Raw genomic sequence first — 13,436 nt, 5'->3', positions numbered from 1 at the left:
CACAAAAAGGTGAGGCTCCATTATGAATAACTTCCACCGCCCTCATCTAATTTAACTTGTAAACATTACAATTTAGCCTCCCATCTCGACTTGATGCCTTCAAAAGTGCTATTCGCTACCTTCGCGCCGGTATTTTTACTTTCTTCTTTTTATTTTAGTGTTATTTTTCGAGTAATGCCGTTAGGCACAATGCCTGCGAACTCTTTGTAATTGTTTACTGTATCAGATTCAGAGCTTTTTTTTTGCCGTCTCTAGGCAAATGGATTTAAAATGTGCTGTTACATTGCCTACTCGTTTATATAGCTTTACACACATCAATATTTTAGAATATATCTCAACTTGTCTCAAAAGTTTTCGTTGCGATTTTTATGCATAAAATCATTATGAATGTACATTCTTCAGTGTGTTTAAAAATATTAGTACATTAATTTATTTTATCGTACACAGACTTTTTTGAAACTAAAGTAGTAAGTACCAAAACCTAATTGCCCCTAAAGTGGGGTCCCTAAATAAGATAAGCTTTGAGCAGTCCCGCATTAGCCCGGCCGTAACGAGTCCGCCTTATTTCACCTGCCAATGTAACTTTTAACAAAGGTCAGTCCTCGGCGCATCGTCTGTAACGGATGCAATTACTGTGACGCCGTTAGTGATGAGACACGGTGGGACAACTGAAGTTTCAACTTTGTTGTTACGCAGAATTGTTTCAAACTTACGCCTCTAAACAGTTGAAGGATTCAGAAAATTTCCAGAAGAAGCAGAATTTCAAAGATTAGATATTCATTCATCAACGCTAATGAAGCGCAAATCTCGTTAAGTCAGAATGATAGTTATTAATTCAGATTGATAATATTATCTATCGGGATAACTCTAAAGATATCTAATAATTTGAGCAGTCATGGAGCCAAGATTGCAATTAAATTTCTAGAAAGAAGAGACAAAGACTCAAAAGAGCTAAAAAGGAAGAAGGTTTACCTAATGATCAGACAAAAGGGGGTCAATTATTTATTATTTAATCCTAGCACAGTGGGACATCCCAACGCTTCTTCCCACCACTACCCCCGCACTGGACAAATGCCGCCGCATTGTCAAAGCTGCAGGAACAAGGCAATTTGCACGGAGGTATGCTTTCTACCGAATCCAATTTAATGGCCCGGCTTCTGTTAACACCGGCTCATATATTCACCCCGCTTAACGATGACGATTCAAAGATAGGGGAGGTGTTGATATGCGTGCTGCTTTTGGCGTGTGTCATGCAGATTTTAAGCCACGTTTGTGTTGTTTTGAGAAGATGTTACATGACTGATTGATTAAAAACCTTCCCAACCCGTCTGGCTGGTAGGCTAAATCCTTCATTTGCCTCTGGTAAATGAGAGAGGGTCAAGCTTCTGCAGTGGATGTGGATGATTGTCTATGAATGATTGTCGATGATGATCTATGATGATTAAAAACCGCGAGATTTAACTACCACGTGCCGTCGTAACATAATACTTATGTATTTATGTACCTTTCTATACATTTGTTAAGACACATAACTAGATGATTTAACCCTTTTTCGCAAAGATTTGGCTTCACATTCATCCTGCCAGAGAGAAATCATGAATTCTAGATAAGTTGACACGCCTTTGACTACGTTACCTACTCCTTTTTTGCTCTTGTTGCGTCGTGTTCGTGCTCTAATCAATTCGCTTGCACCTGCTATCAGGTGCGCTTTGAACTTTGACCTTACGAGAGAATATCAGATTTGCATGCAACGATTCCATTTATATTCATTGAAAATCTGGATGAAATTATTAAAATATTAATATAAAAATCACAAATCATCGTCATCAAGCATCTTGCAATATAATTCCACTAGCTTACCGCCCGTGGCATCGCCCGCGTGGAATTTTTCTGTCACAGAAAAATTTTATAGCACGCGTCCCTGTTTCAAAAACCGGGATAAAAACTATCTCTATACCAAATTTCATCAAAATCGGTTCAGTGGTTTAAGCGTGAAAGTGAGACAGATAGACAGAGTATTGTACCAGTCATTTCTAAAAAAAATAGCGAATCTATCAATAAAACCTACCGCACTATCGGGCAGCTATAAAGCGTTGAGGACCATGAATAAATCATTTGAATCCCGAAACGTCCATCGACAGCCCATCCATAGTCTAGTCCCGACCAGAGAGAATTTAAAAACAAAAACAAAGGGAATTCCCGAGTGAGGCCGTAAACTAGCAGTGCGACGTTCAGTGATGACTTTTGCTGTGGTGGGCTCTATCGTCAGGCAATATTGGTCATCTTTGCCATTAGGCCACGCACACAGCACTGGGGTTAGGCCAACAAGATCTCCTAAACTTAACCACTAAAAAGCTATGAAAGACACAGACACTACTATCTGTTTGCAAATTATCACTTAGCATGGCCTTTTCTACATTAAGCTATGTACTATGCCACGACGGACCTGTACTTTAGTACATTGAAGCCCAACATTCCTTCCTATTTTGAAAGTGTGCACTAAAAAACTGTTCTTTTATTACGATAATATTCTTAAACTATGCCATGGGATATCCACAAAGTTGTCGCCTAGAAATTCCACTGGTTTTCATTTTAGAAGCATGGTCTGAACTCAATCGAGTTATCCCTTTTTGTCCCTACAAATGGGATTAATCATCGACAGTTTAGATCAAGTCAAAGTTGTCTCTAAAGCTTTTATCGACCAATATTCTACAAGTTAAAGTTCTTCTTTCTACATGGCCACAAGCTATTAGTTTTCATTAATGTTTATGATACTTCAGTATTTGCATTATAAAATAGATAAAACTTTCAATCTAACGTTTTTTTATGTTAAAACGCGACTATGTTTTTAGATTAGTTCTTAGATTTTGGGAATGAAATGCCTACCATTCACCGTCATTAAATTTTGTTTGCCAATTCAATAAAAGTGTGGAAAGAATGTAGTAAAAACTGAAAATAATGCAGCTACCCTATTTCATATTGGTACTTTTAATATTATAAGATTGGTAGTGTCACAGGCAATAAAAGTCTAGTATAGATACATCACTTTCCACTTTTCGAGAAAATCGAAGAAACTTCGCCGAAGTGTGAACGATGTTACATGAAGTTTCGTAACTCAGGGATACAACCACTGCAAGTTGTGCCATTAGTCAGTCGCATCTAATCATAAGTTTAGTTAACATAATTACAGCAAGTTGGGCCCTGGTACGGCTCGGTGGTTTGGCACTAATGAAGTGATGTGACCTTCAAAACTCATTGAGATTCAGAAATGCTAAGCGTAAGCTTTTTAACACAAGGTTAATAAAATTCAACCTCAATTTTCATGAAAACATGTACAAAATCTGTTGGTAAAATGACTTTGTCTGGTGTCATTGAATTTTGCTTGCTAGCTTGATATTATTTAATTTATCTTTAACTTATAATAAATCTGTAGAGAGGTCAATTCTCTCCATGACATATATTTTCAAAATAACTATCAGGGGGTGATTAGTGATCGATACTGATGCCAAAAATGCAATCAGTAAAATTTTACAACAGCGCGGGCCCGCGTTCGCACCGCTTCCCGCTTCTGTCCCGCACCCGCGCCGCCTCGTTTGTATTTCGGCAGTTGCAGTGCGGCGCGGTTGGAGCGCGGGCCCGCGTTCCAAATTTGGTGTTTGGAGACATACTTCAAAGAGTTTCTTGTATTACAACTTGCGCGGGCCCTCATTCAAACTGCGCTGCTACTGCCCCGCGTTTGGTCTGCCCAAGGCTTTATAGATCGGTCCTATCATGTCCAAATCAATTCCGTAGTAGGGTAACGGAACTAGGTTTCTGTGTCGACGCTGCCAATTGGATTGTCCACGCCATTGACATCTTACCAACACTATCAGTTAGTCGGCTCTTGCCAAATACCCCACTAATACAAGTTCGACTGTCCGCCTGTTAGTGTGTAGGTGCAAATCTAAAGGCGGGGTTACATAAATTCAATTTGGGCACCTCAGAGAGCGGTGCAAATTGCCCAGCGAGTGGAGTTAGCCCTTTGACGTTCGACCACGTTTCGTCACCGACACCCTATTGTGGAAGGAGATAGGAACTGCTTCTGGTTTTGCTTTGACCGTTTCACAAGTTCGTCAAACTTCCATAAAAAATACCTATCTACTAGGTAGGTACTCATTCTTTCTAGAGGAACAATTGTTCAAAAAAATATGTAGAAAACGTTGTCTCTATGATATAGAATTTATCAGCAGGCTGAGAAAACTTCGATCTTAAAAATGTGATAGGTTTTAAAAATCTCGAAGACTTTCGCTGACTTTTGTATGGAAATATGGAAGCATTAAAATTATAAAATGAGGGTCAAATAGATAAATCCTCCACTGCTCTCTATACTGTTTCAGCTAGCTAAATATTTTACTGTAAATAATACTTACGTAAGTAAATAATGTATGAAAGGCCATTGCAACCAGTGGCTATAACAGTTCCAAATAACCCATTCGTGCTACGGGAACCCATTCGAGCCTGGAACCTCGATCAAGGCGTGACGTCACGTTTAGGTAAAGCTAGATTTGTAAAAGCTCTTTAGGCGACTGAAAATTCAAGTTTTCTGAAATTGCAAAATGGCTTCACGCTTATCATAAAGATACGACATATTACGTTTTTGCATTGCATATTCTTTTATGTTTTAACGTTTATTATTTATGACTGATTTATTTTATGTATGTTTTCTCGTGTGTCGTTTTAAAATCACATTTCACATTATGTAATAAAAAATCCGAATGAACTTTTAGAGACGTAACAAACAGTAAAGGATATTTTCTATTTTATATATTAACCTGATCTGAAAGGGGCGATTTTAGTGCTCGATCAACTTTACCTACATGTTTTTACACCTCACGTAGTCCACAGTCCACACCTACAACATCGTAACTGAAAATAATGACATTGTGATTTTAAACTGAAAATAATGATGGTAAAAATGAGATTCTCACAAATCACAATACACCGCCCTAAATTAATTACCTCCTTATTTAATTTTTAGCGTTAAGAGTCGCATCTCAAACTAATTTGAAAATTATAAATAACTTGAAAAAATCAATTCAAAATTGGGTTCAATTCCCGCCTTAGGCAGTTCGATTTTTTCAAGTTATTTATAATTTTCAAATTACCTCCTTGTTCTTCAAAACAACTCATTTCCATATCACTGCGAAGCGAGTGTGTATTGATTGCGTTGCTGATGCAGTCATTAGGGGCTCCTTTGAAGCCGTGGGCAGGGCACGGAGCCCTAACGAGGTTACTGTTGCCCACGTTGCGACTGTCTCCAAGTTGCTCCTTGTTGGGTTCTGCTAAACAATCAATAGATATGTTTTATACCAACATGTAATACCTTCATAAAAACTGTGTTCAACATAGATTTGACTGTAAACATAACTGTTGTATGTATCTTATTTCTTTGCAACAAAATTTTATATCATGCATAAGAATGGCCCATTAATATAGGTAGGTATGTATCACGTAATATTTAGGTACGAATAAAATATGATTTTGTATTTAAATCTATGAAAATACTTTCCCCCTTACTAAAAAAAAGTTACACAGTTGTTGAACACAGTTTTAAAATGCCATTTCCATACATACATAAAAAGGTCACTTTAAAACACTGTTCAACGAGTGCGTAAGTTTTATTAGTAAGGGATTTAATGAGTAAAGTGTGTTTATTCAACGTAATAAAATTAGGTAACTAGAATGTGCAAAGATGTTTGCTAAAACGCATATCGAAAATTTTCTCATTTCACTTCGGAAAGAAGGTGTGTTATTTAAGGAATCGCGAATATATTTCCTTCCTCAAACATTTATTAGAGGTGCTTTAAACTTAATCGACGGTCGCCCCACATTGAATAAAATGCCAGTTATTTATGCCACCATAAACCACAGATAAGGGCAGCTCGCCGCCTGCTTACCAACAAAGGATTCGACTATTTATTCGATATTTCACTGAATAAATGTCTAGAGTAACGAGTTCTAACTCTCTAAGTCCTCTGCTGAGCAATTTATACTTTGCTGATAAAGCTCGATCTTACCTAATTAAGAATAACTTTTCTTAACGCAAATGTTGATATAAATCTACTTACAACAATAGTAAAAGCCAGTATTTACTCTTATACCTAAGTAAATACCTACCTATACGACTGGTTTGTATTTTGTTGCTGTAGGGGAGTATTTAAATAAATGACTGCTTAGGTCTGAATCAAGATTTGCACTTTGTTTTTACCTAAAGCATGATTAAAAGACAAAATAAATAAGTTATAAAAAAAAGGAAGTGAATGCTTGAAAATGTTTAACGGTCAAAAAAAAAGTCAAAAAGTCAAAATTTCTTTATTTGTTTAGACTAATAAATAGTTCTTACAAATCGTCATTTTGCTCTTAAGGAGCCTCTACATGTCTCATAATCTTTTTACCCTACCAGCGCTTCGAGACCAACATTTGGCAAGTGCTGAGAAGAAGCGCCGCAACAACGGTTGAATAATGTTAACCCTTTTTCCATCGAACTAGTTTTCCACTACAATGAAGATAGAAGCGTGAAAGTAAGTACTTACCCATCACCGTCCTAAAACCCCGAGTATTCCCATCCCTGTCTCCCAAAAACTCTATTCTTCAGCATCCACTAAACGAGCGTCGAGAGGTCGAAGGGAGTGATAGGGCACACTCACTTCGGACTCCCGACGGCCCTACACTCTCTTTTGTCCGTTCCCTTTGCACCTGACTTCACAGATGAGTGTCAAGCACCTACTTTGAAGCGTAAGGCGCAAAATCACACCGTAATCTGGAGACTAATTGTGGAGGATTGTTCTTTAACAAGGCTGAGGCTGCAATTAACGCACGGCCAAATTAATTAATTTTGCCATACGATTTGTTATGTTGATTATAATAAATAATTTACTAATATACCAAACTACCTTTGTGATTGGGCTAATCACAAAATAGAAATTGTGTGTCTCCAGTGATGTGAATGTGAAGAATTAGTAGTATAACTAGATTGATGTTCATTTAATTTTCTGTAGGTGAATAAAGAGTCCAAAATATGGACTTCAAAGTTTTCTGTTTGGATTTTTATGGGAAATTCGCCTTCTTTTTCAAGCAAATAATTTCATCTTTTTTCCAGCAATTTGTGTTTTTATGAATAATATTTTACATTTTTAATATCACTGCATAAAGTAAAACAGATATTCGACGTAGCGCGTGCTAATATGGCGTCAGTAGCTCAACAAGGTCTATGTTCCACGAAAAGCTAAAACATGCAGAAAAATATAAAAAACTTTGTCCTCGGAGACGTCTTAAAATTTTGTATTTTGTACAAATACAAAACCACTTACATTAAACCTCTATAAGAATTAATTTTCAAAATCAATATGAAGAATAGATTGGATTTAGCAAATGCCACAGCAAAGTCACTGTTTTAGAATTTGAGTAAATACCTACCCTAAATATCCTAAAAAATATTCTTATCGTAACTGAATTTCGACTGTGATTGGTTGAATTTGAATATTTAAAGCGTGGGCAGGTCTCCTACTAGGTGGACCGACTATCTGGTGAAGGTTGCGGGAAGAGCCTGGATGCGAGCAGCGCAGGACCGTTCATTATGGAAAACCCTGGCGGAGGCCTTTGTCCAGCAGTGGACGTCGTTTATTGGCTGAAACGACGTCGACGAATATTTAAAGCAAATTGCAGGTGTCAATCTATTCTTACTACTCAGATCTCCTCTCCTCTCCTCTCCGCTTTAGAGGAAAACAGGCCTAACGCGCGTTTTATACAGTTTTTGTGTGGTACGCGTGAATCGAGCCGCTGCCTAATGAGGCACGTTACGATATATTCATTTCATCTCGCGTCTGAACACGGCTTCGTTAGTCAGCAATATGTAGACTAGGCGTAATGATACTGGCGGCCATTTTTCACAAAGAAAAATAGTTTGTGAAAAAAGTCACATTTTTGACATAGCGGCTTTTGCGTGCGATTTTTCATACTAGAGACACATTTTCGTTTATTAATTTTAACAAAAGTACAGTCGCGTATGGAATGTTACCATCGAATTTTTTGCAAAAACTATTTTTTTATAAAATATGTTAGGCGGCAGTAACTTATCAAAATTTCTTAGCGATTACAGTCGTTTCTCAAACTAAATTATAGTGTCTAAGCAGCTCAGATGTAAGAGCAGTCGCCTGGCAAGTGAAAGGTCGTGGGTTCGATTTCCACCTTATGCAGTTTGATTTTTTCATGTTGTTTATTTATAATTTGGCAGTAACTTAATATATTATTAATTATACAAAATATCTTATTATTGCCCTTTTCAACGTCTTACCTATAAAGATTCAAGAGATAAGCTCTGTAATACCCGTATTATTATTAAGACTTACTTGATACTTTTTGGCTTCATAAAATTTTTATTTGAACTCGACTGTACGAAGTAAAATAATGAAGTCTGGGCGTTAGATTTTTAATAAGAATTTATATCCACCTGCTAAGATATTACATTGATGGCTTCCCAAAATAGAAATACCTTCTACAAATCCAAGTCTTGTAATACGGCGGTAAACATTGACAAGGAACTCGATTGAATTGATTTTTTATTTGTTTTGCGAGCTCGAGGTATTGGAGCAAACCTAGTGCCTACATGCAGGATGTTGATACTAACTTCTGAGGGTACTTTTAATACCGCCTGAGCAAACTGAAAACGAGTTAGGTTATTTGCGTTTGTGAACGTTATATTCTGGGATTGCTTTGGATATAGAGAGAGCCTAGATGTACATAATATTTTTCGTGAAAACTTTTTTATTAGACCTTTTTTGTCTGGAATATTGACTTTCTAAATAGACCGCTTTCTCACCATAAGGTAGGATAGGACGAGATCTAAGTTTGAGCACAGTAGATAGATATTAGCTTGAGTGTAAAGATTTTAGACTAAAAATGACGTAGTAAGTAAATTGGGGTTGTCGTCACGTCGTACGCCGTACGATATGTATAGTCAAATATACATAAGAATATTTACTATATTTTTACAAATCAAACACATAAGACCTACTTACTAGCGGTACTTTAGGTGCGTGCTACAACTCTAGGCTTGTCGACTGAGAGATCAAAATAATCAAATAGGTTTACTTAAAATAAAAAGTAAAAATACATATAATCAAATAAGTCTAAAATCCAGGCTTTTAAATTCAATCCAAAACATGAAACCTCCGAACCCACCACACACTAAAGCCTAACTAATGACCCTAAAAAATTTCATAGCATAAAAACAAAGGCTTGCTTGAGACTTCGTACTAATGAGAGCGTCCCCTTTAACTTGCGCCCTGTACAGTCGAAATCCCGTCAGACTATATATTTTTGTCGCAAAATAGCCTGTATCACTACGAGATAAGACTCCACTGTGTTTAGATAGATGTGATGTCGTTACAAAAGACCGCGACGAAAAAAAAACTCAATTAGTGTTCTACAAAACGTTCCCAGTAATTGACTGATCGCCTTTTTGTATTCTTGCAGACAGACCAACCATCAAAAACAATACTTGTCAAAAAAACCAAGTCTCGCAACTCAGTTGTTCTACGGTAAAAAGTTGTGAGATCCATGTAATACCAAGTCCAGGCCAGGAAATCTTTAACGTTTTACATAAATTATTGACTTGGCCATCGCACTAAATAATTTAATTTACACGTGTTTTCATGCGATGGCCAAGTCAATATATTTATGTAAAACGTTAAAGATTTCCTGGCCTGGACTTGGTATTACATGGATCTCACAACTTTTTACTTTTTACCGTAGAACAACTGAGTTGTGAGACTTGGTTTTTTTGACAAGTATTGTTTTTGATGGGATCTCATTTCTTTTTGTAGACAGCAGTTATGTATCTAGAAAACTGGACCGAAATTGAAAAATTTTACTCGACTTGGCGGTTGCACTACCGTGCCCCAAAATCTCATTTCTTTTTGTATATTGTAGACAGCAGTTATGTATCTAGAAAACTGGACCGAAATTGATAAATTTTACTCGACTTGGCGGTTGCACTACCGTGCCCCCAAATATTTTAGTTTTTCCTTGATTCATACACCAAACACTACCTACTTAGTCTTATATTCCAAATTTGAAGCTTCTAGGTCTGCTAGAAGTGCCTTAGAATTGTGATGATCGGTGAGTCAGTGAGTGACAAAATTAAGTAACTTTGACCCGTTATAATTCTTAAACTACTGGTTCAAATTGAATGAAATTTTAAATATACCGTGTCTTTACAATGCCTGCATAGCTAATGAAAATTCAGCCTTCTAGTTTTAGCCACAACGAAGTTACAGGCGGTCGAAAATGGCCTGAATTGCTTCGAGAAAAGGATGGTACGGCCGTGGCGTTTTTTTGCTCGACTTGGTTCAGATACAAGAACTGAAAAAAAGATACTGAGCAAAAAAATTTTATTTTTGATTAAGATCGAGTTTTCTTTTTCAACATTATTATTAAGATTCTTCATTATCTAGATTTTACTTAGTAGCGAAAGTTGCCTTCGTTTTAAATTCATGAATCTTGTTACATGAAGAAATATTTGAATACAATCTGAACTAACTAGACGCATTGCAGAGATCTGAAGGAGAGAAAATGTTTAACGCGAAATAGGTTCATTTTCTTTATTTTAGTCGTAATGTTTTTTAATCTTTTCTACTTTACTCCGAAAATACTTTTCGTACAATTCAGGCACCAAATGTAAATAAAATTACCTTTGAAAATGAGAATTTTCACGGAGACTAAATCATCTTCTCGAGGTCTCTCACTCACTTACTTAAAATAACTTATATTTATGTATGTATGTTTGTGAATGACTATCAAAACGTTGTATCACGTTACAATAGTGGCTCTGTGGTAAAAAAAACCTCAATATGCTAGGTAATGATTAGCACCTGGAGAAATAGGTACCAAAAAATATAGAGTCAATCCGAAACCCAGAGATAGAGAGCATCACTTGAGCTACCCAAATCACCGCCATGTATGTTCAGCGATTTTTGAGCGAAAAACGTGATTTCTGTGACTTTTTAAGTCTGTTCAAAGCTTTGCATTGAAAATACATCTCCTAAATAACTTAAATAGACAAGTTAACTGGACCAATCACTCGACTTGCATTGTTTAATCACAGAAAGTGTTACGCGATCCGGCATAGAGCGGGAAACGGGAACGGTTTATAAAATCCCGCGGTTCCTTACTCGACGGGCTATTGCCCGCGTTATCGGCGCCGGGAAAATTGAATTTGTCCACATCCCGGATTGCAATGCTCGACCCAAAAACAAACCTCCCATTTTCCAATCTTGTTTTGCAAGCACAGGCCGAACGATCGGGCCCTATTCATTTTGCAACGCCATTCTGGATTACTTCGAGCTCTGCTTAAGTTTCGACGTGTTTTCGTATGGATACAGTTTGGGTTAATAATGTAACGATTTGTATCGCTTTGAAACATGCCTTTGTGAAAGTTTTAAAATTTTTATACGATATAAGGTCAGATTTGGGCGATTCAAATGTAGAATACCCACGGGTGGATTGTTTTAAACGTGAAATCGGAAACTAGTCCAGTAGAATTAGCTTTTAAATCGGAAATAATTCCTACAAAAGATTTTATTGTTTTAATGGCTTCATTGGTTGCCCATTAAGACTCTCCTAAGTTTTCGACTTCGACGGAGTTGTGCTTAAGTGGTGGGGGCCCCCGAAAGGGGCATTTTTTCGGTTTTCCGGTTATACCGCGTAAAGGACTTACCCTATCAAAAAGTGGTCTTCATGACGGTTGAAGGGCACTTAATCCTGCATTGAATAAGACCAAATTCATATGTTTTGGACAAACCGTTCTCGCGCTAAAGTTCGGCAAAGTAGAAAATATACGTATAATTAATGACCCTCTCCACGTCCAATGGCTTGTTACCCACATGCTTCCAAGCCTTGTAAAGGGTCGCCTTAACCAGTGTAACCCTAACAAGGCTCACGAGTTTGATTCGCTTATCCTTGTTCGTCCCAGCCGTTCCTTAACTGCGGTTGCTGCACCTCTTCCTGGCACTCACCTGAACGACTCTGTGTTACCTACTGTGGCTGCCCCTCTTCCTTGTATCCTCCTGCATGACTACGTTGCCTAGCCGTATGCCTGGTCTAAGGTTCGACGCCAAAAATCAACAACAACAAGTTCATATTAAAACGCTGAAGAGTTTTTTGTTTGTTTGTTTGAACGCGCTAATCTTAAGAATTACTAGTTTGATTGAAATCATTATTTTTGTGTTGAATAGCTCATACATTGAGGAAGGCTATAGGATATATACAATCACTCTACGACTAATAGAGGCGAAGCAGTAAAGAAAAATGTTGCAAGCACGGGAAATAGTATTTAAACTATTTTCACTCGTACGAAGTTGATTTTGTGGCGTCGAACCTTGGACCAGGCATATGGCTAAGCAATTAAATCGTACAGGAGGGTACAAGGAAGAGGGGCAGCCACATTAGGTAACACAGAGTCGTTCAGGAGAGTGCCAGGAAGAGGTGCAGCAACCGCAGTTAAGGAACGGCTGGGACGAACAAGGATAAGCGAATCAAACTCGTGAGTCTTGTTAGGGTTACACTGGTTAAGGCGACCCTTTACAAGACTTGGAAGCATGTGGGTAACAAGCCATTGGACGTGGAGAGGGTCATTAATTATACGTATATTTTCTACTTTGCCAAACTTTAGCGCGAGAACGGTTTGTCCAAAACATATGAATTTGGTCTTATTCAATGCAGGATTAAGTGCCCTTTAACCGTCATGAAGACCACTTTTCGATAGGGTAAGTCCTTTACGCGGTATAACCGGAAAACCGAAAAAACGCCCCTTTCGGGGGCCCCCACCACTTAAGCACAACTCCGTCGAAGTCGAAAACTTAGGAGAGTCTTAATGGACAACCAATGAAGCCATTAAAGCAAAAAAATCTTTTGTAGGAATTATTTCCGATTTAATCAATTTTTGTGTTTAATTCTACTGGCCTAAACCTCGATATTCCAATCAAACATAAAGTCTGACGTTGTTGTAGAAACCCCTTCAGCGATAAAATGTATTGTCATTCAACGTTAATTTATTTAAACCAAAAGTTACTAGTCAGAACGAAACTACCAAACAAACACAGACAGATCCAACATTATCGGCATATCTGTGAGCAAGTAAGAAATTAATGGTTGCTCAGGGTTGCTCAGGGTAGCTCGTGGACAGGGCGGCTCTTAGCAAGTTTTAATTACTTTAAGTCCGCGCGCGGCGGCGCCACGGTAAACAGCTGTCTGCCTACACGTTGTGTTTGCTCTGCACTAGCAGTGTCTCGGGTATTTTTTTAAAGTAACTTAAAAATTTTAGGCAGAGTATTTTTATTTTGTTTGCCCCAATTCTGTCTCCTACAGTCTCTCTCCTACAGCTACGATTAAATAGAAAG

The sequence above is a fragment of the Ostrinia furnacalis genome, unplaced genomic scaffold, assembly GCF_004193835.3.
Source record: "Ostrinia furnacalis isolate ACB-3 unplaced genomic scaffold, ASM419383v2 OfSCF5386, whole genome shotgun sequence".
NCBI lineage: Eukaryota > Metazoa > Arthropoda > Insecta > Lepidoptera > Crambidae > Ostrinia > Ostrinia furnacalis.
This window is presented reverse-complemented; position numbering follows the sequence as displayed.